Source organism: Staurois parvus, unplaced genomic scaffold (assembly GCF_062004578.1).
Source record: "Staurois parvus isolate SC_StPar_1 unplaced genomic scaffold, SC_StPar_1.0 ptg000169l, whole genome shotgun sequence".
NCBI lineage: Eukaryota > Metazoa > Chordata > Amphibia > Anura > Ranidae > Staurois > Staurois parvus.
Genome location: NW_028317965.1, coordinates 4,949,682 through 4,977,628, shown reverse-complemented (window position 1 = coordinate 4,977,628; position 27,947 = coordinate 4,949,682). Strand labels below are relative to the sequence as shown.

The 27,947-nt window shown below is 40.0% G+C and overlaps 1 protein-coding gene and 1 non-coding gene across 16 annotated transcripts in view; both read left to right on the top strand.

Moving 5' to 3' along the window:
* The window catches only part of NRXN1 (neurexin 1), a 2,017,115-nt gene that overhangs the window by 669,803 nt on the left and 1,319,365 nt on the right, over window positions 1-27,947 (top strand). The gene's annotated exons all lie outside the window — the stretch shown is intronic.
* Window positions 6,453-6,640, top strand: LOC149462755 (U2 spliceosomal RNA). Its single transcript, XR_016312596.1, has one exon. It is a non-coding gene; the product is annotated as a U2 spliceosomal RNA (small nuclear RNA).

Here is a 27,947-nt window from a genome sequence, read left to right as displayed (position 1 = left end):
CACTGTACTGCTAGGGTGACAGTATGTAAAAAATAAATAAATAAATAAAAAATAAACTAATTTGGATTTTTTTTTACTAAAAAAATAACGGAATAAATTTTGGCCAAGATTTATGATGAAATATTATTTATTTGCAAAATTTTATTAAAATTTTTTTTCCAAATTTTTGGACTTTTTCATTTACATAGTAAAAAACATAAAAATCCCAGCGGTGAATAAATACCACCAAAATAAAGCTTTATCTGTCTCAAAAAAATGGTAAAAAATTCATATGGTTACAGTATTGCATGACCGCGCAATTGTCATTCAAAGTGTGATAGCGCTGAAAGCTGAAAATTGCCCTGGTCAGGAAGGGGGTGAAAGTGTCCGGACAGGAAGTGGTTAAAGACTCATTCATACATCCAAACTTGGTCATGGGGTGGCAAGCATACTGCAGATAACTGCAGGCAGCATCTAAGGTGTTCCGTTAAATGATGGATGCTCCATCTCTACTCAATGACAGGCTGAAAGTAGCCAGGACTGTAAGCATGTATCCACCTAACCAGCTGTTACCTGCAATTAGTGATAGTAGTGACGTCACTTCCGGCGTCATGACACAATATCAACGCTCGTCATATTATTTCAAACTGTTTAATCAGCCCATTATTTGGGAGAGATCGAATTCAATGTCTAACCTCTGCAGAGAGACCTCTGCCTCCACACAGAAAACACTAGGCCTTTTCTACAGCATGTGGGCAGTACACAGGGTTTTCTGCTCCCACTGTGGCTGCTTTCCCAACCAAAAATTACCTGTAAGACTTTCCACTCAATTTGTTTTTATGTACCTTGAACTTATTCATCTTATTTAAACTAAAAAGTCCAATTGGGTTTTTAAAGCCTTTCAATGTCTTGTCAATGCTTTTTAGGTATACAAGTCAATGAAATGAGTAGCATGCTGTAACATGATAATCAGAACTACCCCATTCGGCAGTAAAGAAAACAGAGGTTGCTGCTACCGTGCTGTTTTTGAGCGTAGCCCTCTGCCTGTGTTTAATGAAGCCATACGGACACACATGCTATAACAGAAAACCTCATTCATGACTCCTAGTGGCATCTGTAAGACTCCTCAAATCGAAATACTATGATTTTTTGTTATCACTGTAGATGCTATAATTTGTTTTTGTATGTTTTAAGAAAACAAGCGGCTCTTCTTTTTTTTTTAAGTAATCTACTGCCCTGTTAGCTTTCCCCAGTTTCTGGTGGTGTGGGAGCTTTGTGTAACTTTTTCATGTTTAGGTTTAGCAGACCTTTAATCTTGTACTTGCCTGTTTGAAGCCACAAGCAAAGCCCATTGCCGATGGGCTCGCTGGAACAAGATTGATCTTCACACTGTGACCTTTTGTTTTTGTCGAGTAGTTTATTTTAGCAAAATGTGCCGTGCTATTATTCCCCTCTGTCATCCCTTCATCCCTCTCTATCTGCAGGGTAGACACACAAACTTGTAATATTATTCACTCTTGGGGAGACATCTTCCATCTCCAAGTGTAGACTCACTAATGGTTTGTCTATCTGTAGAGTCATATCAGCTCCTACCTTTCTGACAGTTCCATGCAATGAATCTTTTATGCTGCTATTCTGACTTCATGCTCCACTTACTAATTCATGTCATTTTTTTCCTGTCTCTTGCTCTACACTCTGAATTGCTGGTGTTACTGTCTTAAAATAAATACATGTGATGGGAATTGTTTTATTATGCTAAAAAAGAGTTGAGCAAAACACCTGCTAAAATTTCTACATTTAACAATTTTTGTAATGAAAAAATCAGTTTCTGAATGCGTAATTTAAAACCCTTAAATAAATTGTACTTTGAAGGCATTATTTTGCACCTGGTAAATTTTCTACATTTAACAATTTTTTTTTGGTAAATTTTCTACATTTAACAATTTATGTAATGAAAATATCAGTTTCTGAATATTTAGTTGAAAAACTTTAAATAATTTGTACTTTGAATGTATTATTTTACTGAAACGTATAAACATTTTTAAAACTCGGGCAAGAATGTTTTATCACCCGAGCAAACCAGGTCTGATTTAAAGAAGCATGGTCATCCACAGTTTGAGTGATGGACCAGCTTGCAGCAGCAATGTCTCTCCTTAGTTAATAATAGTGGTCAGTGAGCAGGCCTCAAGAAAGCCAAATTCAGCCTAAATATTTTGGTTTCAGTTTTGAATAGAATGGAGAAAGGTTACCCATTGGGTATGTTTGATTTTTTACAGGAAAAGTCCATCAGAAGTTTTATGGGTTTTCCAGCCCTTATTAATAATGGCAATTGAGATGTGCAGGCCCCAAGTCCAACATCAGCCTAAACATTTTTTTGTTCAGTTTCAAATAGAAAAGGAAAAGATTACTCAATTGGGTATGTTTGACCTTTTACAGGAAAAGTCCATGTGAAGTTTTAGGAGCTTTCCAGCCCATAATAATAGTGACTAGTGGGATGTGCAGGTCCCAGGAAAGTCCAACTTCAGCCTAAACATTCTTTTTTTTTTGTTTCGAATACAACAGGGAAGGGTTACCTACTTGGGTATATTTGAACTTTTACGGGAAAAGTCCATGTGAAGTTTTAGGGGTTTTTCAGCCCATAATAATAGTGACCAGTGGGTTGTGCAGGTCCCAGGAAAGTCCAACTTCAGCCTAAACATTCTTTTTTTTTGTTTCGAATACAACAGGGAAGGGTTACCTAATTGGGTATATTTGACCTTTTGTGGGGAAAGTCCATGTGAAGTTTTAGGGGCTTTCCAGCCCATAATAATAGTGACCAGTGGGTTGTGCAGGTCCCAGGAAAGTCCAACTTCAGCCTAAACATTCTTTTTTTTTGTTTCGAATACAACAAGGAAGAGTTACCTAATTGGGTATATTTGACCTTTTATGGGAAAAGTCCATGTGATGTTTTAGTGGCTTTCCAACCCATAATAATAGTGACCAGTGGGTTGTGCAGGCCTCAAGAAAGTCCATCTTCAGCCTAAACATAATTTTTTTTTTTTAGTTCGAATAGAACAGGGATGGGTTACTCAATTGGGTATGTTTGTCCTTTTACAGGGAAAGCCCATGTGAACTTTTTGGCCAGTGCTGGAGACTCTGCAAACTCCTTATTTGTTGCTCCATGTGCTAATGATTATTCCCTGAGACACCATAACAAGAACATTGGGCATTTACCTAACCAGAGCCTTCTAGCCACCAGAAAGTGTGCCATGGAACGACATACAACAGTGTCTGTAGTGGACAGGCCTAGACATTGTTTAATGTTTCTATTCCCAGTGTGTCCTCTACTTCAAAGACCTTGCTCTGCTAATTTTTAAATGAAAGGGAGAGAGTGTTACTTGTGTGAGATTTAGCTCCATTATGTGAGGTGGTGAATGCCTAGTTGCAGGGCCAATGAGTTATGTTTCCATGTGAAAGGACTCAGGATTTACATATTTGCATCATCACAGAATCGGCATATTGGTCCAGGAAATAGATGATAACCATTGGTCATGGTGCTTGAGTACCGCAGAGGAAAAAAAGATAGAGGCATTGTCAGGGATAGTAAAGTGATCTCTTCAGGAGGTAATAACTCCCTTAACTAGCTTTGCACGGATGTCTGTTTATTAGTGTATGAACAGACAGAGCACAAATCAATAGGCAGATGCTTAGAACTCATTTCTCTGCATGACATCATCATCTGATTTAGATTCATGAAAGTAGTTATTATCTGTTGACACACATAATTGTGAGTACATTGAGGCGCATATTGAAGGGGGTATAGCTTTCTGTAATGCAAACAGCAGCAATGGAAAGATAAGAACAGGGAAAATAACTCATATCTAATTTCTTATAAAGGCTGAGGTTACCTTTTGGGAAAAATAATAAATGCACATATTTCTGCAGAAAAAATATGCATTTATTAATTTTTCCTGCAGAAGCCTGGAAAGCATTGAACTCATAATCAGTTGATCACGGGTGCAATGTCAGGCTCCTGCAGACTCTCAGTATGGCTGTCTGCCTATACTACCCTTACAGGCAGACTGCTACTAAAGAGCAGAGCCCTGCACAGGGGAAGGATTGAGGGAAAGTGGGAGGCAGAAAGGGGGGGAGGGGGAATTGCTGGATTTTGGTACAGGTTACATCTTAAATATAGGTGTAACTTATAATATGCTCCCAAAAGTGAACTTATCCTTTAATGTTTCTAAACTAGGTTATGTGCATGGGTTAGACCAGGGGTCTCCAAACTATGGCCCTCCAGCTCTTGAAGTTCTACAAGTCCCACCATGCCGCGGCCTGTGGGAGTCCGAGAAATTCCTAGTTCATCAGTTTTTCTTTTTCAAAATTTTTATTAAGTTTTCAAAAAGGCAATAGAACAGTACAGGATTACCAAATTATGCATCAAAGTGAATTGTTTACATAGTCAGGATGTATACATTGGCAACAACAAAAAAAGAGCATCAAAAATGAGTGTTATGAGAAAAAAAAGGGTTCCCTCAAAAGCCCAGACAGTTCTTATGCATATATGAGGAACTACACTGATGTCAACCACAAAGAAGTCTGTGGAACACTGTATAGACTATGTTCCAGAAGAAAGTTTAACCAAAAAGAGACCTTGATATAGGTTGACAGTATCTGCCCAGCAGGGAGGACGGGCAAGGGTGTGCCCACCCATCCCACCATCTGGACAGATGCCGACCATCATGGTGTGTAGTTGACCCTAACCAATATAGGAACCACTATAGTACTAAATGGCAGACCTGTGTGTCTGACAGAAATTTCTCAAAAGAAGGAAGAAAAAAACAATTTGTTTGGTTCAAATGTATCATCCTCAGATCCTCATAGGGGATGTATTACCCAGGGGCGGACTGACCATTTGGAAACTCGGGCACTGCCCGAGGGCCCGGGGTCAGTAGGGGGCCCCATGAGATGCCCCTGGTACCTTTTTCATAGGCTTTTTTGAGTTTGGGCAAGGACACAGGGGCCCCATGATCCCCTTATGCCCGGGGCTCCATGAGTTGTCAGTCCGACCCTGGTATCACCTATACAGTCTAGACTAGAATCTTTAACCCTGAGCAAAGGTCCAAAAGGAGGACTTAAATTGCACCAAAATAATTAAAATAAACAATGCAAATGAGGAAAAAGGAGAGAAAGAAAGCAGAGGAGGAAAAAGACAAAAAAAAGGAGGAGAGTAAAGAATGAGAACACTCCTGTCCCGGAAATCCACCACACCTCCAGTCTAATGTCAATCTTAAGCGTCTGGTACCTGCCAGTAGGATAACCATTGAAGCCATATTTTTTCAAACAGGGGTTGTTTATCCCGCAGAACACTAACTAGTTTTTCATGTAACCTGATCTAAATTAGCTTCCGTTTCATTAAAGCTAAGTCAATCATGGGGCTTTTCCAAGCCGTAGCAATAGCTATTTTGGCTGCCAGAAACATATAATAAATCAACGTCTGTGTGGATCTTGGGATATTGTCTACGGGTTCGTTGAGCAATGCAATGCAAGGATCTTTGGTAATATTAACTACAGTTACTGAGTAGATTAACCTCCCTAGCGGTATGATTATTTCAGATTTTTGGTGCTGAAAGCGGTACCATTATTTTGCAAGGAAATATATAGTTTTTTTATTGTAGGCTGTAATTTTTAGGAATAACTCACTGAAATCTGTCCGAACAAGAGTCTAGTAAACATCCCGGGTATGATAAAATTTGAAACACGAAATCATAAATTATAATTTAATAAATAATCATAAAAAATAATAATATTATAATAATACATTTAATTCAATAATATAATCAAACCAAAAACACTGAAATTTGAAATATAGCGCCAAGTTCGCACATCGCTGAGCAAAGTCGCAAAATCGTTTTCAGTTTCTGATGACGAATTTCCCCCACGAATCATTATCACTCAATTCTGCAAGTGGTTCTGATTTACTATCTCTGTTCTGTAGCTGATCGAAACCCGCTTTTGACCTAAAGGGACGCTTTTTGGACGCCATGGACTTTTCTCAGTTTCCAGGCAGAAAGAACAGACAAAATGCAGACAGGGCGCAGGACAAAGCACTCGGGACAAAATGTATGTGAAATGGGTTGAAACAGCAATGTTTTACTATGTAAAATTTGTTTGGAAAAAAATGACATTTTTAAAAATTTTCAAATTTCCCGCCGCCGGTGGCAGCGCCCGTACGTCCCGACGTCACAGGGACCGGAACACAAAAGCTGGATGCCGGCATCGGCCGGAGCAGATGGCCGGGGACGCTGCAGGGGACACATCGCGGGGGCGCAGGACAAGGTAAGCTCTGCAGGGAATCCCTATGCAGCGCCGCATGGTAAGCCCGAGTGTAGCTCGGGGTTACCGCTTTTGGTACAGACATTTTACCCCAAGCTACACTCGGGAATACCACTAGGGAGGTTAATAAATGAACCCGTTTCAAAAAATGCTGGACCATCACTTCTCGGCCTTTTGGCTAAGATCAAGTGTAGTATCTGTTCTTATCAGTTTAACATCTGATACGTCCCCTATCTGGGGACCATATATTAAATGGATCTTTAGAACAGGGAGATGGAAGAAGAGCTTGCTCTGTCCACTCCACGCATCAACCTGGTATTGCAGTACCTAAAAAAAAAAAAAAAAATGCCGGACCTTAGGACAAGTCCACCACATATGAAGAGCTGAGCCAACTTGGCCACAGCCTCCTAGTTCATCAGTTTTTGATTCTCCTTAATACTTGTATGCGAACCCATCTGATCTATAGAGACCATGGAATGTTGTATCTGATTCATTTATATGACCCACCATTTTGTGTGAAAGCCCTTCACCTGCCATTCTTCTGAAAAGTGCTCTCATACTACTTGTTGAATTTCTGTTAAATGTACAGTATATTACAAATAGTAAAATGAGGGAAGGGAACCAGATTGGTGGGACTATGGGGCATTTGTGGCGATGTCCTGGTTACATCTTTCGCAGAAGACGCAGAATTGTCCATCATTAACCTCCTTAGCGGTAATCCCGAGTGTAGCTCGGGGTAAAATTTCTATACCAAGAGCGGTAACCCCGAGCTACACTCGGGCTTACCATGCGGCGTTGCTCAGGGGGTCCCTGCAGCACTTACCTTGTCCTTCGCTCCTGTGATGTGTCCCCTGCAGTGTCCCCGGCCATCTCCTCCGGCCGATGCCGGCATCCGGCTTCCATGTTCCGGTCCCTGTGACGTCGGGACGTACGGGCGCCAGAACCGGCGGGAAATTTGAAATTTTTAAAAAATGTCATTTTTGCTGTCATTGCTGTTTCAATGCATTTCACATACATTTTGTCCCTACTGCTTTGTCCTGCGCCCTGCTTGCATTTTGACTGTTCTTTCTGCCTGGAAACTTAGAAAAGTCCATGGTGTCCAAAAAGCGTCCCTTTACATCAAAAGCGGTTTTAGAACAGCGATAGTAAATCAGAACCACTTGCAGAATTGAGTGATAATGATTCGTGGGGGAAATTCGTCATAAGACACTGAAAACGATTTTGCGACTTTGCTCAGCGATGTGCGAATTTGCCTCTGTATTTCAAATTTCAGTGTTTTTGGTTTGATTATATTATTGAATTAAATGTATTATTATTATATTATTATTTTTTATGATTATTTATTAAATTATAATTTATGATTTCGTGTTTCAAATTTGATCATATCCGGAATGTTTACTAGACTCTTTTTCGGACAGATTTCAGTGAGTTATTCCTAAAAATTACAGCCTACAATAAAAAACTACATATTTCCATGCAAAAAAATGGTACCGCTTTCAGCACAAAAAATCGGAAAGAATCATACCGCCAAGGAGGTTAAAATATCAGTTTTTGGTGGATTGGGTCCCGTTCTGCCAATAACATTCATTCTAAAATAAACATGTCACATATTTTCACAAGGGTTGTAGAATACAGATTTGTCATGTTTGGGACTCTAGCTCATCACACGCATCTTATGTTTTTTTCACAAATTTGCAGATGCAAACTTAATGAGAAGGTGCTGCCTATTAGAACAAAACATAAATTTAAATGGAGGAAAAGGAGAATGTCATCTTTATGAGGCTTTTATTTGTTTAACAACCTGTAGTTACTTGTCTGCATATCCATATAATAACAGGAGATGGAATTACAGTAATTGCCTGATCATAGTTTTCCCATTATATTCTATAAAATGGTTTCTATAAAACTGATCAGACATTGTGAGTGATATCTTACCTGATGTTTCTCAGTGTCTCTCTTTTTAAACGGTCTTGTCTGTGATCGTGTTTATTTAATGCTAGACATAAACATGCCACTTTAATGAGTTTGGATAGACCCATAAGCCATGGTGAAAGGGGTTCTTAACTGTTAAAAGCAAGGCAAAATGTAAACAGGAGCTCAATTTAATACTTGCTAAATAAAAGTGGTTGTAAATTACATATACCCAGTGAAGTGACTGGCCTCAGGTGATACACAGAGATTAAACAAATCTTCCTGCATAAGTTGTACCTATTTATCTGCAGTATGCTCTTCTCTACATCTGTTCACTGTAATGTAACTTGGGTCTATTTGTTTCTGTAAATTGTGAGTCACTGGCATGTTATAAGCAGGGGTGGACTGACCATTGGGCCGAGGGCCCCGGGTCAGTAGGGGGCCCCATAAAATGCCCCTGGTACCTTTTTTGGGTGTGTTTTTTTTTTCGGGGTAAACTTTCAGTACCAGAAGCGGTAACCCCGAGCTACACTCAGGAATACCCTGCAGCATTGCTCTGGGATCCCTCCAGCACTTACCTTGTCCAGGGGCGAACTGGCCATTTTGGAAACCCAGGCACTGCACGAGGGCCCAGGGTCAGTAGGGAGCCCCATGAGATGCCCCTGGTACCTTTTTCATAGGCTTTTTTGAGTGTGGGCAAGGACACAGAGGCCCCATTATCCCCAATTGCCCGGGGGCCCCTTGAGTTGTCAGTCCACCCCTGGTAACAAGTATGATGCTTGTTCTAGATCAGCATGAAAGTCCCCATCTTTTCCCCAGAAGAGGTTCCCTTTAAATTCTGAGGCCTCTAATTTGTTAAATGTATTCTATAATTTGACTTGAATTGACCAGAAACAATTTGTAATGTCTTTTATTTTTTAATTGGCTACTGTTAGCTGGCAAAATATCCGCATTATCTTAAATAGGATCATATTTCTCAGACACATATATAATAAAAAAAAATATATTGAACTGTCTGCCAAATGGAAAAATAAAATAAAATACAGCAGCACTTGTACATTACAATTTTTGGCGAAATTGTTTTTCTGAGCAAATGTTACTTTTGTATTTAATGACTATTATTTAGACTGCATAGAATATATATTTCTTCTTCTGTCTCAGACAAATTCAGATATATCTTGTCCAAATGTATGTCTTGAATGTACTGTATGTCTTGTATTTATTGACCAGTCTTGGCACTACAAAAGAACAAAATAGTTCTGCAGTCGCAGACAAATACAACACAACACAAGCTGGTATCATTTTGTTGAGCAAAAGATTTATTTATTCTATTTAGTTATTTTTAACTGTGTATATTTAATCCTCATATCCTACCACTCATAATACTCAACACTAAAGAGTTTTAGGTTCCATGCACACTGGCTTAAAAAAAATGCTGCTCCTAGAGGAATTTAGTGTTTTGCCTGTACAGTAGAAGCAACTAATGTTATCTTATGTATCCATGCACATTAGATAGTCTAGAGGCGTTTTTTCAAGCTCAGCGTTTAGCGGAAGAAAAAAAACAAAACCTTTTGTCTTGGGTTTTTAAGAGGAAAAAAAATACTAAATGCTTGTAAATGCTTGTAAATGCTTCTCAACGCTAGTACAAAAAATGCTCAAAATTAGAGGTTTTTTTCTGCCAAGAGCACTGCTGTTTTTTTTAAGCCAGTGTGCATGAAGCGTTAAAGACACAATTACTAATCAAAAGGTTCTTCTACTGGTAGGGAGGATAACTGTGCTTCTGACCAAAGCTGAAGTTGAGGCTTAGGGATTACAGTAGATGATATGGTTTTTAAAGGTGTAACTATGGGCAAAAAAAACCCCATAATATAGTTTTATTACCTGTTGATGCCAGTAAATCACTTCTTGTAACAAGCCGAGCTGTCCAAGAAAGGTGGCAGTTACAGAAAGTGGAAAAAACCAATTCCAAACCATGAAACGTCTTGGGAATGGGGGGGGGGGTATTTATAGCTCTCTCTCAGTTGTATCCTCATCCATTCAGTTGTATCCAACCCTTGATGATTGCATGGACTGTCACTCGTGAGCAACGTTTTCCATGAATTCTCTTAGCAATTATTTTACAGGGCAGGTTGCAAGGTCTTTCCCCAACCCCTACCATGCAGGAGATCCCATGTGGCCAGGGGGGAAACTAGGACAATTTAGACATGAGCCAATTAACCTACCAGCATGTCTTTGGAATGTGGGAGGAAACCCAAACAAGCACAGGGAGAACATGCAATCTCCATGCAGGAGGTTTCATGGTTGGGAATTGAACCCATGACCCATTTACTGCACGGCAGACGTGCTAACCACTAAGCCACTGTGCCGCCCTGGATTTACAGCACTTAGCATGTATTCATATGGACAGAATTGTCACAGGAATAATGGAGTTACAGACAGGATGAACAGGTATTTTAACTATTTTAAGGGAAAAAAAATGTTGTTGATTCTAGTGACAGACTGCATCAATTATATGATTTTCAAATGTTGCCCATCGTTATACTTTAGTAAAGGATACCTGTGGTACGAGGGGCATTCAAGTCAGACCGGGACTTTTGTGTTTATATAATAAAAGGACAAATTTCAAGGAGTGGAAACTGCATTTATTTTTTGACTTACTCCCTAAGCACTAAGAATACTGAAGGCTTGCTTGCACATATGGTTGGCTTACCTCTCCAACTAAGTACTTGAACTTTCTGTTTTGCTCCCTTGTAACCTAAGAAAATGCTCATTGGCCTCATGCAAACTGGAGATTTTTGATGTTGCTCATAGGGGTATCTGGCATATTTTTTCTGCCTCTAAAAGCATGTTATCCTATGTGTCCCTGCATACATAGGCGTTTAGATGCAGAAAAATATGCCAGGAGCAGCAGCAGCATTTTGGCAGAACACAATGCTTGATGCCTGTAAATTTGAGTAAACACGTGTTAACATGTCTAAAGGCATATTAGTGCTAGGCGAGTTTAGCACTTGATTGTTACTTATTGAGTGTTAATAAATTATTTTTCTGATCAATAAAATGAATTAACACCCAGATAACGTGTCTAAACACGTTACACACATTTATAAGTATCAAGCGTTTTTTTTCTTCCAGAATACTACTGCTGGAAGGAAAGGCGTCTAGGAGAGATAGAAAAAGCACCCAGTGTACATGAGGCCCTAAAGTGTCACTAAATCCCCATCATCAAAAACTATCAATAAATGCTGTACTACATGCTGTTCATACTAAGTCAGTCACTATGGGATTTGTTTTTTGTATTCTGCAAAAACACTAGTTGGTCCAGCTGCTCCCTTTCTGTTCATATCCCCAATGCAGTTGGGGATTTTGCAGAGCAGTTGTGGCAACTCTGCACATGCTCAGTTTTCTTTGCTGAGCATTTCCTCCCTATCACATCTGAGCAGCCCATGTGACTATAGAATCACACATGTGGGCGTATACACAGTGGTAAATGGCTGCCCACTCCCTCCTCCATGCCAACTAATCAGCTAAACTCAATGGCAGTGGAATATTACATTTTGATTGATGGAGGCTTCACCTCCCTGTTATTCAGACACAGGCTGGAGGGGTGTGCCACAAACTGTATGTGGAAGAAATCCCCCCACACCCTATTATTTCCAAAAAATAATAAAGATTTGATTTCAAATATATATTTGTATGATGATTTATAACATTTTTATTCATTTTTACTTTGTATCCCAAAGGCTGTTTTTTCTTTTTTTTTGAACATTTGACCAGCAGCAGAGGACTAGAGGCTCCTCCTGCTACTGTTTCCCTGCAGACAGACGGGGGGAGAGCTGGGTCATGTGACAGCTGTATATTGAGTAAGAAAATGGTACTTCATTTTTTAAAAAAATTTAATGATAAAAGTGCCATCATCTACATACAGAGAGTGAAAGGACAATGCAACTCTGCACATGCTCAGATTTCTTTGCTGAGCATTTCCTCCTTATCACATCTGAGCAGCCCATGTGACTATAGAATCACAAATGTGGACGTATACACAGTGTTAAATGGCTGCACACTCCCTCCTCCATGCCAACTAATCAGCTAAACTCAATGGCAGTGGAATATTACATTTTGATTGATGGAGGCTTCACCTCCCTCTTATTCAGACACAGGCTGGAGGGGTGTGCCACAACCTGTAAGTGGAAGAAATCCCCCCACACCCTATTATTTCCAAAAAATAATAAAGATTTGATTTCAAATATATATTTGTATGATGATTTATAACATTTTTATTCATTTATACTTTGTATCCCAAAGGCTGTTTTTTCTTTTTTTTGAACATTTGACCAGCAGCAGAGGGCTAGAGGCTCCTCCTGCTACTGTTTCCCTGCAGACAGACGGGGAGAGAGCTGGGTCATGTGACAGCTGTATATTGAGTAAGAAAAAGGTACTTCATTTTTAAAAAAAATTAAATGATAAAAGTGCCATTCCTCACTGCTACTGTTTCCCTGCAGACAGACGGGGAGAGAACAGGATCATGTGACAGCTGGATATTGAGTAAGAAAAAGGTACTTCATTTAAAAAAAAAAAAAATTATAAAAGTACCATTCCTCACTGCTACTGTTTCCCTGCAGACAGACTAGGAGAGAGCTGGGTCATGTGACAGTTGTATATTAAGTAAGAAAAAGGTACTTCATTTAAAAAAAAAATAAAATGATAAAAGTGCCATCATCTACATACAGAGAGTGAAAGGACAATGTAAATTAAATAGTGTGTGTTTAGTATCACATTAAGATTAGGATCATCTTTTCATTTATTTGACTCCCTTTGGCAATTAGGCTAGGTTCACACCATTGTGTCCGCATTCTCTGTATTTGTTTTTGTGCATTTTTATGCCCATTGATATGCTTTTATTACATGTTTTTGTGTATTTTCATATTTTTGTTTTACCAGTGAAAGTCAAATAAAGTAGAGGAAGCCATTGAAGTCAATGGGTCCAAAAATGCACACTGATGTGTCAAAAAACACACCTGTGCTATTTTTCCCAGTCACAGCATAATACAGCAATGGGCAAACTACAGCCCGCGGGCCGTATACGGCCCGGCGGACCTTTTAATCCGGCCCGTGGAGCGTGATACTGTCAGGATGGCTGTCAGGATGTGTGTAGGCGGGGCAGCATGACGAACGTGAGGGGAGCTAGGCTCCTCTCACAGTCCGCCCTGAACACCGGAACGGCGCGGGAACACGGCGAGAGGAACGCGCGGAGCAAAGGTAAGTGAATTGACACAGGGGGGACTTGGCTTACTACTTGGGGGGGAATAATATGGGGGATGAATTAATATGGGGAATGAATTACTATAGGGGGGATGAATTACTATAGGGGGGATGAATTACTATATGGGGGATGAATTACTATGGGGGATGAATTACTATGGGGGATGAATTACTATATGGGGGATTAATTACTATGGGGGATGAATTACTATGGGGGATGAATTACTATATGGGGGATTAATTACTATGGGGGATGAATTACTATGGGGGATGAATTACTATATGGGGGATTAATTACTATGGGGGATGAATTACTATGGGGGATGAATTACTATGGGGGATGAATTACTATATGGGGGATTAATTACTATGCTTACTATGGGGGAATATTACTATACTTACTATGGATGACACATACACATCATTCATCTACTCTTGGTCCGGCCCCCGGGTCCAATATATGAACCCATTGCGGCCCTCAAGTCAAAAAGTTTGCCCACCCCTGGCATAATAGCACATGGGTGTGAAGAGGCCCCATAGAAAGAAATGGCAGTTATCTTGGATTGCATTGGGCAATGTGTGTTAAATCAGGTAAACAGGCTTGCAAGTGGCTGGCCTACCTATCCAACAAAGGACTTTCACATTCTATTTTTACACCCTTGTATCCAAATAAAATGTGAGCTCTCGTAATCATGACCATCTTTTTCCGTTCACTGAACTGCATGTGGACCTGTTCATTATACAGTAATATGAAATATATTTACATAGCAGGGGGGCTGTAAACTCCTCTTGCTATGTGGACAGCAGCTGGTGTTCCCGGTGTGCCAACTAGGTCTAAGACGTGATAAGCCATTTCATTTAAAATAATTGCCTGAAATAAAATTAAATGCAAAAATACATTACAGCACCATTCCTCACTTATTAAAACAGTGACTGGTAATTTGGTGATAGCTGTACTCTTTAATCTAACTCCTTAAATAAAAAAAAAAAATAACAAGACTGATAAAATACCGCCAGGGCAGATTCTGTTTACCCAAATACATGGAACAAATAAGACAATTTGTATGAAGATTGAGGCAGTTTGTCTGAAGATATTGGGGAATTGTCATGGGGTATTAAAACTGACTACGGTGAAATATAATCAGAACATTAGCTCATTAAATGGGATTTTATTTGAAAGCAATGTACAGAAAAACAAGCAAGCTTTATAGGTGCATATTGCCTGCTCACAGCAATTTAAGACTTGCCGCTCTCTCCTTGACCAAGCTGGAAGAATTCTCTTTGCTTATGTCTTGAAGAAAATATAGGTTAGCTTATCTCAGCCCGAGGTAAACAAAACAAAATGAATGCTATGGAAGGGACATATAATAAATAATTGGTAGTTCTCTGGCAAATTGCTTTTAGTGTTTTGTATCTGTGTGTATAAATTTGTGCAGCAGTAACAGTGCTATAAGGAGCCTGACCCACGATTCTTTGCACCAGATGCGGCCAAGTTGAAGTTAACCCTTGATAGGGCTTTTTAAACACATAGGCTGCTGTGGTGTAAAAGGATAGACATAGAGATTAGGAGTACCAACCAGGAGGCCCTAGCAGATAGGAAGGCTTTCTAGTTTCAGCTTTGTCAGTCACCTATCCATCTGTGCAAGTACTGATGTTAAAAGTATTGATATTTAACCACTTGCCGCCCAGCCACTGTAGAAATACGGCGGCAGGGCAGTGCGGGCAGGCAAAATTACGTTTTAAAAGGTGTGTTTTGTAAACAGGTAGGGGGCGCGCGCGAGGCGCGCCGCCGCCCTACCTGTCCCGCCGATCACAGCCGCGGATGTCAGTCGCCGGGTCACAGCCGGTCCTTACCGGCTATCTCCCGGTGATCGGCGGCAATCAGTGACAGAGAGCACAGCTGCAGTAGCTGTGCTTTCTGTCACTTCCCTGACAGCTCGAGGACAAGCTGATCGGGACAGAAGAGTTTCACTCTCCTGATCAGCCGTGTCCCCTGCAGTACACACACCCCGCCCCCTAGTAAAACACTCCCCTCACACAGATAACCCTTCCCTGCAAAATGAACTTAACCTCTTCCTCCCCAGTGACATTAGTACAGTGTCAGTGTTTTTTTTTTTGCACTGATCATGGTATTGGTGTCACTGGGGATGTCAGTGACCCCAAGTCAGTACCCCCCCAGTGTCAGAATGTCCGCCGCAGTCCCGCCATAAGTCACTGTTCTCCGCCATAAGTCCCTAATCGTCGCCATAAGTCGCTGATCGCCGCCGTTATTAGTATAAAAAAAAACTAAAAATCCCAGTATCTTTCCCGCCATTTGTAAACGCTATAACTTTCACGTAAACCAATTAATTTACACGTATTGGGGTTTTTTTTTAGCAAAGACATGTCGCAGAATGCATTTTGGCAGAAATTTATGACTAAATTTGATTTTTAAATTTTTTTTTACTGGACATGTTTTATAGCAAAAAGTCCAAAATATATTTTTTTTCCTCAAAATTGTCAGCCTTTTTTTTATAGCGCAAAAAATAAAAACCGCACAGGCGATCAAATACCACCGAAAGAAAGTTCAATTTGTGGGGAAAAAAAGGATGTAAATTTCATTTATTTACCGTATTGCATGACTGCGCAATTGTCCATTAAACTAGCGCAGCGCTGTATAGCAACAAAATTGCGTAAATTGCAGTATCTATACCATAGCTTGTAGACGCTATAACTTCCACACAAAGCAATCAATATACACTTATTGGGATTTTTTTTACCAAAAACATGGAGCAGAATACATTTTGGCCTAAATTTATAACCAACTTTGAGTTTACTGTATATTTTTTATAGCTGAAATTAAAAAATATTGTTTTTCTTCAAAGTTTTTGGCCTTTTTTTGTTTATAGTGTAAAAAATAAAAAGCGCACAGGTGATCAAATACCACCAAAAGAAAGCTCTATTTATGTGAAAAAAAGGACGTAAATTTCGTTTGGGTGCAGCATTGCATGACCACGCAATTATCAGTTGAATTAGTGCAGCGCTGAGTAGCAAAAAGAGGCCTGGTCATTAAGGGGGGTAAATCCTCTGGAGGTCAAGTGGTTAAAGCAGTTGTTGAACGATCAAATAGAATTCTAACAGCTTGTGACATTATCCAAAAATTATAAAAAAATCTTTGATCCATGCTCTGTTTTAAATAACAATACCCAGCCTAGGTTGCTGATTTAGTTCAGCATTTAGAGCAGCCATTCTCAACCAGGGTTCCATGGAACTCTAGGGTTCCTCCAGTGTTTGCTAGGGTTTCCTTGAGCTGTGGTTGATTGACCTCCCAGCTGATGAGGCCTTGAGGAGAGGAGTGCATTGCTTATTCAAAAGAAGAAGATAAAAGATAGAGATGAGACATGTATGAGCTGGGTAAAGCAGAACATGACTAGTGCACCAGAGATAGGTTCATCCAGACCCCACTACACCACCATTACCCTTCCATACCAATCCCCTTTATTTACTATACTTACAGAAAACATAACACCAATTTTGGAGTAAAATGGCCAACATGGCCTTTTATTAACAAATCAAGTTTAAACACATCAACCATTCCTTATAACAGAAACATAAAGAGTTGTCGTTGGTCTTTGAAGGCACCCCCAAAACGATCCAAAATGCACCTGTGGACAACCATATTACACTAGTGCTCTAGCCACAACCAACCAGCTCAGAGAAAACCATACCATCCGCAGTGCAGCACCACCACCTTCCAGTTAAACCTTGGTTAACTGGAATGTTCCCGGGCACACCATACCAACGATGGGTCCCACACCATTTTTGTACCTCCAAGATAAGAACCGCCTCCAAAGACCAACCACCGCCCAGGAACCGAAATAACTCCGCCCAGGAACACAATCCTCACCAAACAGGGAGGGTGGAAGGGAAGCTCTCTCTCCTACGTCCAGCTCCGACTGACGCCCCTCACCAGGACACCCCACCCTAAGGTGCAGAAGACCCCACCTACACTCTCCCTCTACCAACCAGATCCCCCAGCTATCCTTTACCAACCCCCTAATACTATCATTAACCCTTACACATCTTCCTTCCCACTCTGGGCCTAGTCATGCCTGCCCTGTGCTAATTCTTTTCTTCTTTTCCTGCTACGGGCATTTCTTTCTCTAATTTAGAGTTGGAAAGGTGCACCTCCTTAAAGCTCAAACTGCAGTGTACTTGAGCTGTAAATAGCTAAAGGATTCTCCATTTCCTGTTGCAATACAGTCTTGAATGAGCCCTCAGAATAGAGTTGATGATGGTATTTAAGGCCATGTTGTGCCCATGGCAGACCATCCAAGAGGGAAAAAAGTGTGGAGGCCTGGGATTGATCCAGATAGGTTGATTAGAAGATCTAAGGTGTGCTAAGTCAGATAGTAGAGACAAACACTGAGTATATGTTCTCACTGATACCCTTAAAACAAGGGCGTCAAACTTGATTTCACCGCGAGCCGCATCAGCATTATGATTGATCTCAAAGGGCCAGTTGTACCTGTAAGACTTTACGTATATCTACTCTTTTGTTATTGTAAATAATTGCTTCTACATTAGATTATTCCTGATTTTAGTAATAACTTAAGCTGTGAAGGGCAGGTGCAGACCAGCATGGAGCCCAATCCCACCCCTGTAGCAGATGATGCAAGTCTGAAAAGGAGAGTTGCACACCACAAGAAACTTTTCTGGAACTGCTCCATCATGGTTCTATCATGGTGTTCTGTCTGGGCAATCTCCAGTAGTTTCTTGTGGATGATACCAGCCATGTTCAACTCTACTTTTCAACTGGAATAGAATTGTACTCTCATATTTAATTAGAGACAGATGTCTACAGCACCCCACCATCAGAAGTCAAGATTCCCCCACCCTCACTCCCCTTAAATAATAGTGCACCCCCATTACCTTGTGCTGATGCTGCAAAGAAGCTGAGGAAGGTGCCAGGGCCACATGAAATGGCCTGGATGGCCTTCACCTTATGTTTGACACATGTGCCTAAAATGTCAGGTCCCATTACTGTAGGAAATGTATGCCTAAAACTAAGGTTGGCCAACATCTCGTATGAGGGGACTATGGCAGCCTCCAGTGCAATGGCTGCATTGTTCATCTGATGGTGCCAAAGTTTTGGCATCCAGAACCACCTGGTAGACACCACTGATCTTGGTGTAGAGGTGGCAATCTAATCACCACTGTAAGGGGGGCATTTTTTCCACTGACCCCCCATGAATTAATTTCAACAGGAGTTCTCTAACCTGAACATTATTACAAGGGTTCCCCTGTGGTAAAAAGGTTGATTTTGAGAATGTCTAACACGGACAAGTCCTTAATCTGATTATCCGGCTATGTAGGATATCAGTGGTCTCCCCTGCAGGCCAGGATTGTAGTGAAGATCTCTTTAAAGTCTTGTGGATCTCCCAAGGTAGAGAAGCCACAGAAAACAAGAAGATAAAAGCCTTTTGTTCATTTAACTATAACCTACTGTATACTATATAATGTGGTTTACAGTTTACATGAAGGTCACTTTGATATGTAGATATATTAATTTGTCATCTTGTATTAATTATGGGATAGTAATTCAAAGTCCTCTTTATTGCGGTGATATCATGTCAACCTGGCTTTTATAGTACAGCAGGAACCCTATTGCTTTGAGATCTGTTATCCAAATGTTATGAAGAGCATAATAAAATTGTTAATAGCTGTATTTGGTAACAGTGAACAAGACTCAAAAGGAATATTTCTTCTTTATTAAGACATAGACGTAATAGGATGCCAGTAATAGGAGGCAGGGGAACCCATTCCCATTACTTCCCATGCTAGTTATACAAGGTGTACTTCTTTGCATCTGCATTTTAACTGTGTTCTTCGGAGTGTTTTTTATGCCTGCCATTGCACATTGATATGCATTTTAGTGTGTTTTCATGTTTGTATACATTCTCTGTTGATTTTATTTGCCCAATGAAAGAAAAATAAAGTAGAGGTTGGCTATCCTTTTCTAATGCATTGAAGTTTATGTAAACCCTCACCTTGTAAAACAACACATTCAGTTTAAAACAGAAATGAAAGGCAAAACACTTGTGTATAGATATAAAGAAAATAATTGTAATTACCTTTTTTCCATTCTTTTTATAAGTGATCTCATACCCTCTGTTTTTAGCTGCATAAGAGCTTGGGGAGGAGAAACAGCAGTACTTTGGTCTTCCCAGTGAATGGCTGGGGGCGTATCAGAACAAGTCTGATAATTGGAGAACTGAAGGAGAGAAGGCTTTGTTCCCAGCATAGCTAGAGTAACTGACCATGGTGTATTCTCCTGCTTAGTGTGGTCAGTTTTAATAGGAAAGCAGAGGGACTGGCAGGACCACCAGGGATTTCACACACTGGTCTTCCCAGTGAATGGCTGGGGGTTATATCAGGACAAGTTTGATAATTGGAGAACTGAAGGAGAGAGGCTCTGTTCCCAGCATAGCTAGAGTAACTAACCATGGTGTGATCTCCTGCTTAGTGTAGTCTGTTTATAATAGGAACGCAGAGGGACTGGCAGGAACACCAGGGATTTCACACACTGGTCTTCCCAGTGAATGGCTGGGGGGGGCATAGCAGGACAAGTCTGATAATTGGAGAACTGAAGGAGAGAGGGCTCTGTTCCCAGCATAGCTAGAGAACTGACCATGGTGTGTTCTCCTGCTTAGTGTGGTCAGTTTTTAATAGGAAAGCAGAGGGACTGGCAGGAACATCAGGGATTTCACACACTGGTCTTCCCAGTGAATGGCTGAGGGGCATATCAGTACCCGTCTGATAATTGGAGAACTGAAAGAGAGAAGGCTCTGTTCCCAGCATAGCTAGATAACTGACCATGGTGTGTTCTCCTACTTAGTGTGGTCAGTTTTTAATAGGAAAGCAGAGGGACTGGCAGGAACATCAGGGATTTCACACACTGGTCTTCCCAGTGAATGGCTGAGGAGCATATCAGTACCAGTCTGATAATTGGAGAACTGAAGGAGAAAAGGCTCTGTTCTCAGCATAGCTAGATAACTGACCATGGTATGTTATCCTGCTTAGTGTGGTCAGTTTTTAATAGAAAAGCAGAGGGACTGGCAGGAACACCAGGGATTTCACACAAAGGAAACAATACAAAGATAACAGGATACTTATTCATATACATATAGCAGGCACATATCAGGAATATGAAATATTGGGTTTATATATTCTTTAAGTCATGTTGGGCAACATGCATTACATTGCACAGAGACCTAAATGCATATCTAAACCAAAAGTCAAAAATGGATATTGCAGCTTACCAGTACTTATATTATTATTATTATTATTATTATTATTATTATTATTATTATTATACAGGATTTATATATTATTATACAGGATTTATATATTATTATTAATATTATTATAGAGGATTTATATATTATTATTATACAGGATTTATATATTATTATTATTATTATTATTATTATACAGGATTTATATATTATTATTATACAGGATTTATATATTATTATTATTATTATTATTATTATTATACAGGATTTATATATTATTATTATACAGGATTTATATATTATTATTATTATTATACAGGATTTATATATTATTATTATACAGGATTTATATATTATTATTAATATTATTATAGAGGATTTATATATTATTATTATACAGGATTTATATATTATTATTATTATTATTATTATTATACAGGATTTATATATTATTATTATACAGGATTTATATATTATTATTATTATTATTATTATTATTATACAGGATTTATATATTATTATTATACAGGATTTATATATTATTATTATTATTATTATACAGGATTTATATATTATTATTATACAGGATTTATATATTATTATTATTATTATTATTATACAGGATTTACATATTATTATTATACAGGATTTATATATTATTATTATTATTATACAGGATTTATATATTATTATTATACAGGATTTATATATTATTAATATTATTATTATTATACAGGATTTATATATTATTATTATACATGATTTATATATTATTATTATTATACAGAATTTATATATTATTAATATTATTATTATTATAATACAGGATTTATATATTATTATTATTATTATACAGGATTTATATATTATTATTATACAGGATTTATATATTATTATTATATAGGATTTATATAGCGCCAACAGTTTGCTCAGCGCTTTACAATATAATGAGAGACAATACAGCAACAATACAGTTCAATACAAGAGAGATAGGAGGGCCTGATCCTGGGAGCTTACTATCTAAGAGCTTATATATGGTGAGCAGGATCCCGTGGGATTGCTGCTATTATTACAGTGTATCTAAACCCAAAAATAAAAATCTAATATATTACAGCATCCCAGTCCTTAGATGTGTTGACTGCATTTGTTTTCTTTTTTCAGTTTTTTCTTTTTCTCTTTGCCTGGTAATACATTTCATTCCAGTTAGCAGTAAGCAGAGCCAAATGGGAAAACTACTTTTATAATGAATGAAATAAGCCCCTCCATCTACTTCGGCAGAGCCAGTGGAATTTGCATAGAATCCCTAATAGCAAATGTATCTTCGCTTGTTAAAATATGGCTAACATCAAGGTGAAATAGATGGCATTAATAAGTCACAGCATATGTGCGTGGATATTATTGTACTAATCTGCCGTATATAAACAAATGCTCATTAATTTCCTTTCTATACCGCTAAATGAAAAAGTAGTGTCATTCGCTCCTATATTGATTGCGGGTGAAGTGGAAACCAAGCTGCAATGGCATAAATCTTCTTAGACTAAGCGCCATCACTTTTAGGTACCATTTTCAACACCATTAAAAATAATTGTGTTCTGTGCCTTCAGTAAGCTGTGTGACCACTTCATTAAGCAGGGAGATAGGATGACATACCGTATTTGCAGCTTACGTTTAAAGGTGAATTTTCTTGTGTTTCATTTTTTTTTTTTTTCCAATGTGATGCTGGTTAATCTGTAATGAAGGTCGTAAACTGGAAACCTATTTTAATAAGAGCAATTAAATACACTTTTTCGCTTTAGTTTAAAGGACATCTTCACCCTGAGTAGGTTCCAGTAAGTTAAAAACAAACCTCAAACTCATATAACTCTTGAGAACTTCAATGGCTAAGAAGTCAGTGGATTAGTAATCATTTTATTAATTTGAATATACGTTTTAATTAACCCCCCTGGCGGTATTCCCGAGTGTAGCTCGGGGTTAACTTTCAGTACCAGAAGCGGTAACCCCGAGCTACACTCAGGTATACCCTGCAGCCAGGGGCGGACTGACCATTTGGAAACTCGGGCACTGCCCGAGGGCCCAGGGTCAGTAGGGGGCCCCATGAGATGCCCCTGGTACCTTTTTCATAGGCTTTTTTGAGTTTGGGCAAGGACACAGGGGCCCCATGATCCCCTATTTCCCAGGGGTCCCATGAGTTGTCAGTCCACTCCTGCCTGCAGCATTGCTCTGGGATCCCTCCAGCACTTACCTTGTCCAGGGGCGGACTGACCATTTGGAAACGAGGGCCCAGGGTCAGTAGGGAGCCCCATGAGATGGCCCTGGTACCGTTTTCATAGGCTTTTTTGAGTTTGGGCAAGGACACAGGGGCCCCGTGATCCCCTATTGAGTTGTCAGTCCGCCCTTGACCTTGTCCTTTGATTCCGCGATGTCCCCCCTGCAGCATTCCCGGCCATGTCCTCCGGCTGATGCCGGCATCCTTCTTCCGGGTTCCGTTCCCTGCGAGCATCGGGACGTACGGGAGACGGAACGGCGGGAAATTTGAAAATGTAAAAATGTGACATTCACTCAATACACTAAAATCACATAGTATAACATTCCTGTATCAAACCATTTCACATACATTTTGTCCCGAGTGCTTTGTCCTGCGCCCTGCCTGCATTTTTATCGTTCTTTCTGCCTGGAAACTGAGAAACGTCCATGGTGTCCAAAAAGCGTCCCTTTAGGTCAAAAGCAGTTTTAGACCAACTAGAGAACAGCGATAGTAAATCAGAACCACTTGCAGAATTGAGTGATAATGATTCGTGGGGGAAATTCGTCATCAGACACTGAAAAGCGATACATTTTTTTGCATGGAAATATGTCGTTTTTTTATTGTAGGCTGTAATTTTTAGGAATAACTCACCGAAATCTGTCCGAACAAGAGTCTAGTAAACATCCCGGGTATGATAAAACTTGAAACACAAAATCATAAATTATAATTTAATAAATAGTCATAAAAAATAATAATAATATAATAATACATTTAATTCAATAATATAATCAAACCAAAAACACTGAAATTTGAAATATAGCGCCAAGTTCGCACATCACTGAGCAAAGTCGCAAAATCGTTTTCATTGTCTGATGACGAATCCTTATCACTCAATTCTGCAAGTAGTTATAATCAGGGGCGGACTGACCATTTGGAAACTCGGGCACTGCCCGAGGGCCCGGGGTCAGTAGGGGGCCCCATGAGATGCCCCTGGTACCTGTTTCATAGGCTTTTTTGAGTTTGGGCAAGGACACAGGGGCCCCATGATCCCCTATTGCCCGGGGGCCCCATCAGTTGTCAGTCCGCCCATGGTTATAATTTATTATCGCTGTTCTCTAGCTGGTCTAAAATCGCTTTTGACCTAAAGGGACACTTTTTGGACGCCATGGACATTCTCAAGTTTCCAGGCAGAAAGAACAGTAGAAATGTAGGCAGGGCGCCGGACAAAGCACTCGGGACAAAATGTATGTGAAATGGTTTGATACAGGAATGTTATACTATGTGATTTTTAGTGTATTTAGTGAATGTCAATTTTTAACATTTTTAAATTTCCCGGCGTTCCGTCCCCCGCATGTCCTGACATCGCAGGGGACGGAACCCGGAAGACGGATGCTGGCATCGGCTGGAGGAGATGGCCGGGGACGCTGCAGGAGCGAAGGACAGGGTAAGTGCCAGAAGGATCCCAGAGCAACGCTGCGCGGTAATCCCGAGTGTGGCTTGAGGTTACCATTTCTGGTACTGAAAGTTATTCCCGAGCTACACTCGGGAATACCACCGGGGGGGTTAAAGATCAGCCTAGCTAAAGTAGAGTATACTGCACAATGAATCAAACACCAGTTCTCATATATCTCAGTGGCAATATTTCCTTGTATTTGACAGGGAAACCCAAAACTCACAGTTTTCAGTAACATTTTGACTGCTGAAGCCAGATTGAAAAGTATTTATTATAGTGTTATTATACAATCATGTAGTTTGACCTTCATGCAAATGAGCAGAGCAATACATAGTGTTGGATTCAAAGTAATGCCCTAACTGCCTTGGAAATGTAATACAATTTATATGTCCTAAGATGGGTGGGAACCTAGCTATCTGACTGCTTTGAAGTTTCATTCTGGTTTCTGGTGGAGTTCACTGAAATGTAAATGGTCATTCACTCAGGCATGGTAATTCCAATAGTACCTTTAGATAGCAATCTTCCCAGCTGGGGGTGTAAATAGCATTCTAACGCAAGAAATGCAGCCGGTACACAATAAAACTTCTAATAACAAAATATACATTCAATATATTTAATCAAAAATAAATGTTTGATGTATAAAATGGCTATTCCATTTTCTCTCACATTGTGGTTCCCTGCTCCTCTCCGTGGGGTTTATTTACTAAAGCTGGAGAGTCCAAAATCAGACTCCCTTCTGCATAGAAACCAATCAGCTTCTAACCTCAGCTTGTTCAATGAAGCTTTGGCAATGAAACCTGGAAGCTGATTGGTTTCTATGCAGAAGGGAGTCTGATTTTGGACTCTCCAGCTTTAGTAAATAAACCCCCATGTGTCTTGGAGATAGTCTTCCTCCAAAAGTGGGGAGGGAAGTCTTATTCTTTTTGATGTACTTTTGCTGATCTAAACAAATGAGCCAGATCCCCTACTAAGAGCAAAATGAAGAAACTCATAGCAACCAGTCATAGTTGACATATATATAAAAAATGCAGCGCTCTTAGAAAATGATGAAAAGTATTAATGAACACAGTCCAGTGAAAGAAGTGCTTCGTGATTCCCAGTGCAAATGGTAAAAATTCACACTAACCAGAAAGCGTATAAAAATACGCATGTGTATATATATCCTGAAGACTCCCCTCTCCTCTCAGGTCTGGTCAAAGAAATAGCTGGGAAAGATGGAAATCCTACGCCCTCATGTGGTGAAAGAGTGGTCCAGCAGGTCAGAGAAGTATCAATCTGGATAAGCCTCCCCCTTCACAGGAGCTGACACAGGGATCACTTAGGGCTGTAAGAATTGAAGAAGCTCTTAAGTGTAATTAGGTCCAGTAACCAGTGCATTCTGACTTTCTTGATGCCACCATGAGGGACTGAAGATATATATGCCAGGTTCAGTCTTTGGTCTTTTCCCAAAAAATATGTTTGTGAATTATTATGTGGTAAAGGAGGGCTGCTGTGTGCAGTGGTTTTGTACAGAGCAGACTGGATCCTCCTCTTCTTGGGTCCCCCGTAGGCTCCCCTAGCTCCTCCTCTCTGTTGGGTGTCCCCACAGTCATAGTTGACTGACATCAGACCGGTATTATGGATTGGCATTGGATTTCCTGGCTACTGTAGCACATTAAAAGCACCTTTTACTTGTTATTTCTTTCTTTGAAGTTGACACATCTCTTCTTTATATAAGATAACTTTTAATTTACTTATTTTAGTCATTTTCTTGAGTAATTCTGTTCTATATCAGACCATTTGATTGTCTATATTGCAGTTATGACTAACCACAATTCTGTTGTTGAGTTAACTGGACATCTAACTGTTTACTGACCTTTTTGAAAACTTGTGGTAGAACTTTCCTTGTTGTCTCTAATGGGATACGTGTCTGCTATCTGTATTGCATGATTACATTCATGAACACGGTGATGAATTGAACAATGATGCTGTTCAGCATGTGCAAGTGTAGGAGTAATAATACGGGAAAATTTATCTTATTATCAAAGCATCAAACACACCAGGGAGGCTGTTTCAATGAGATGGTTACCAGTGAAGTAACAATCGCAATATTTCGAAGATACTTGATGCAGATAGCAAACTATCATTGCCTAAATGGCATTTATCTGGCTAGATATGCAAGCTATTATCTGCTATAAAGAATGCATTATTCTGTCAATGTGGGATAAAATTGTATTAAAAATTGTCTGCCTTAAAAAGAAGTGGAGAATGAAATGGTAAGAAAGCATTCTGCTAGAACGGACAGGGAGCAAGAAGAAAAAAAAAATAGGATGAAAGGAACAGAAAAGAAAAATGGATCAAAACTTTTAGAATACTAATGTGCATATAAAATTGTTACTTATCTTCAGGAGATTGCCCATAAATTAACCCTTTCTGCAGATTCACAGGGGGAGATTTACTAAAACTGGAGCACTCAGAGTCTGGTGCAGCAGTGCATGGTAGGCAATCAGCTTCTAACTTGTTCAGTTAAAGCAGAGCTCCACCCAAAAGGGGAAGTTCCGCTTTAAGTTCTGCTCCCCATTAAGGATTGGCACCTTTGAGGGGTGGGGGGAAGCGGGTACCTGAATTTGACAGGTACCTGCTCCCACTTCTGGTCCAATCGCCTAGGTGATCGGAAGCGGAAGGTGTCCTTCCTCCCTGTAGTCTTTTGGGACACGTGACAGGTCCCAGAAGACTACAGGACCATTCATGAAGCTCAGCGCTACTCGCGCATGCGCAGTGGGTACCCGGCTGTGAAGCCGCAAGCAGTGCCCACACTGAAGATGCCAGCCTCCTGGAATACAGGACGGCCGGTGAAATGGGCTGCGGGGGACATACCGTGGGACCGGGGGACAGGTGATTGGCTGTTTTTTTAAAAGTCAGCAGCTAAAGTTTTTGTAGCTGCTGACTTTTATTTTTTGACAGTGTGAGTGGAACTCCGCTTTAAGCTTTGACAATAAAACCTGGAAGCTGCACCAGATTTTGCACTCTCCAGTTTAACCTCCCTGGCGGTATTCCCGAGTGTAGCTCGGGGTAAAGTTTCAGCACCAAAAGCAGTAACCCCGAGCTACACTCGGGCTTACCATGCGGCGTTGCTCAGGGATTCCCTGCAGCGCTTACCTTGTCCTTCGCTCCCGCGATGTGTCCCCTGCAGCGTCCCCGGCCATCTCCTCCGGCCGATGCCGGCATCCGGCTTCCGTGTTCCGGTCCCTGTGACGTCGGGACGTATGGGCGCCGTGACCGGCGGGAAATTTGAAAATTTAAAAAAAAATGACATTTTTTTAAAACGATTATTTCATAGCAAAACATTCCTGTATCAAACCATTTCACATACATTTTGTCCCGAATGCTTTGTCCGGCGCCCTGCCTGCATTTTTACTGTTCTTTCTGCCTGGAAACTTAGAAAAGTCCACGGCGTCCAAAAAGCGTCCCTTTAGGTCAAAAGCGGTTTTAGACCGGCTAGAACAGTGATAGTAAATCAGAACCACTT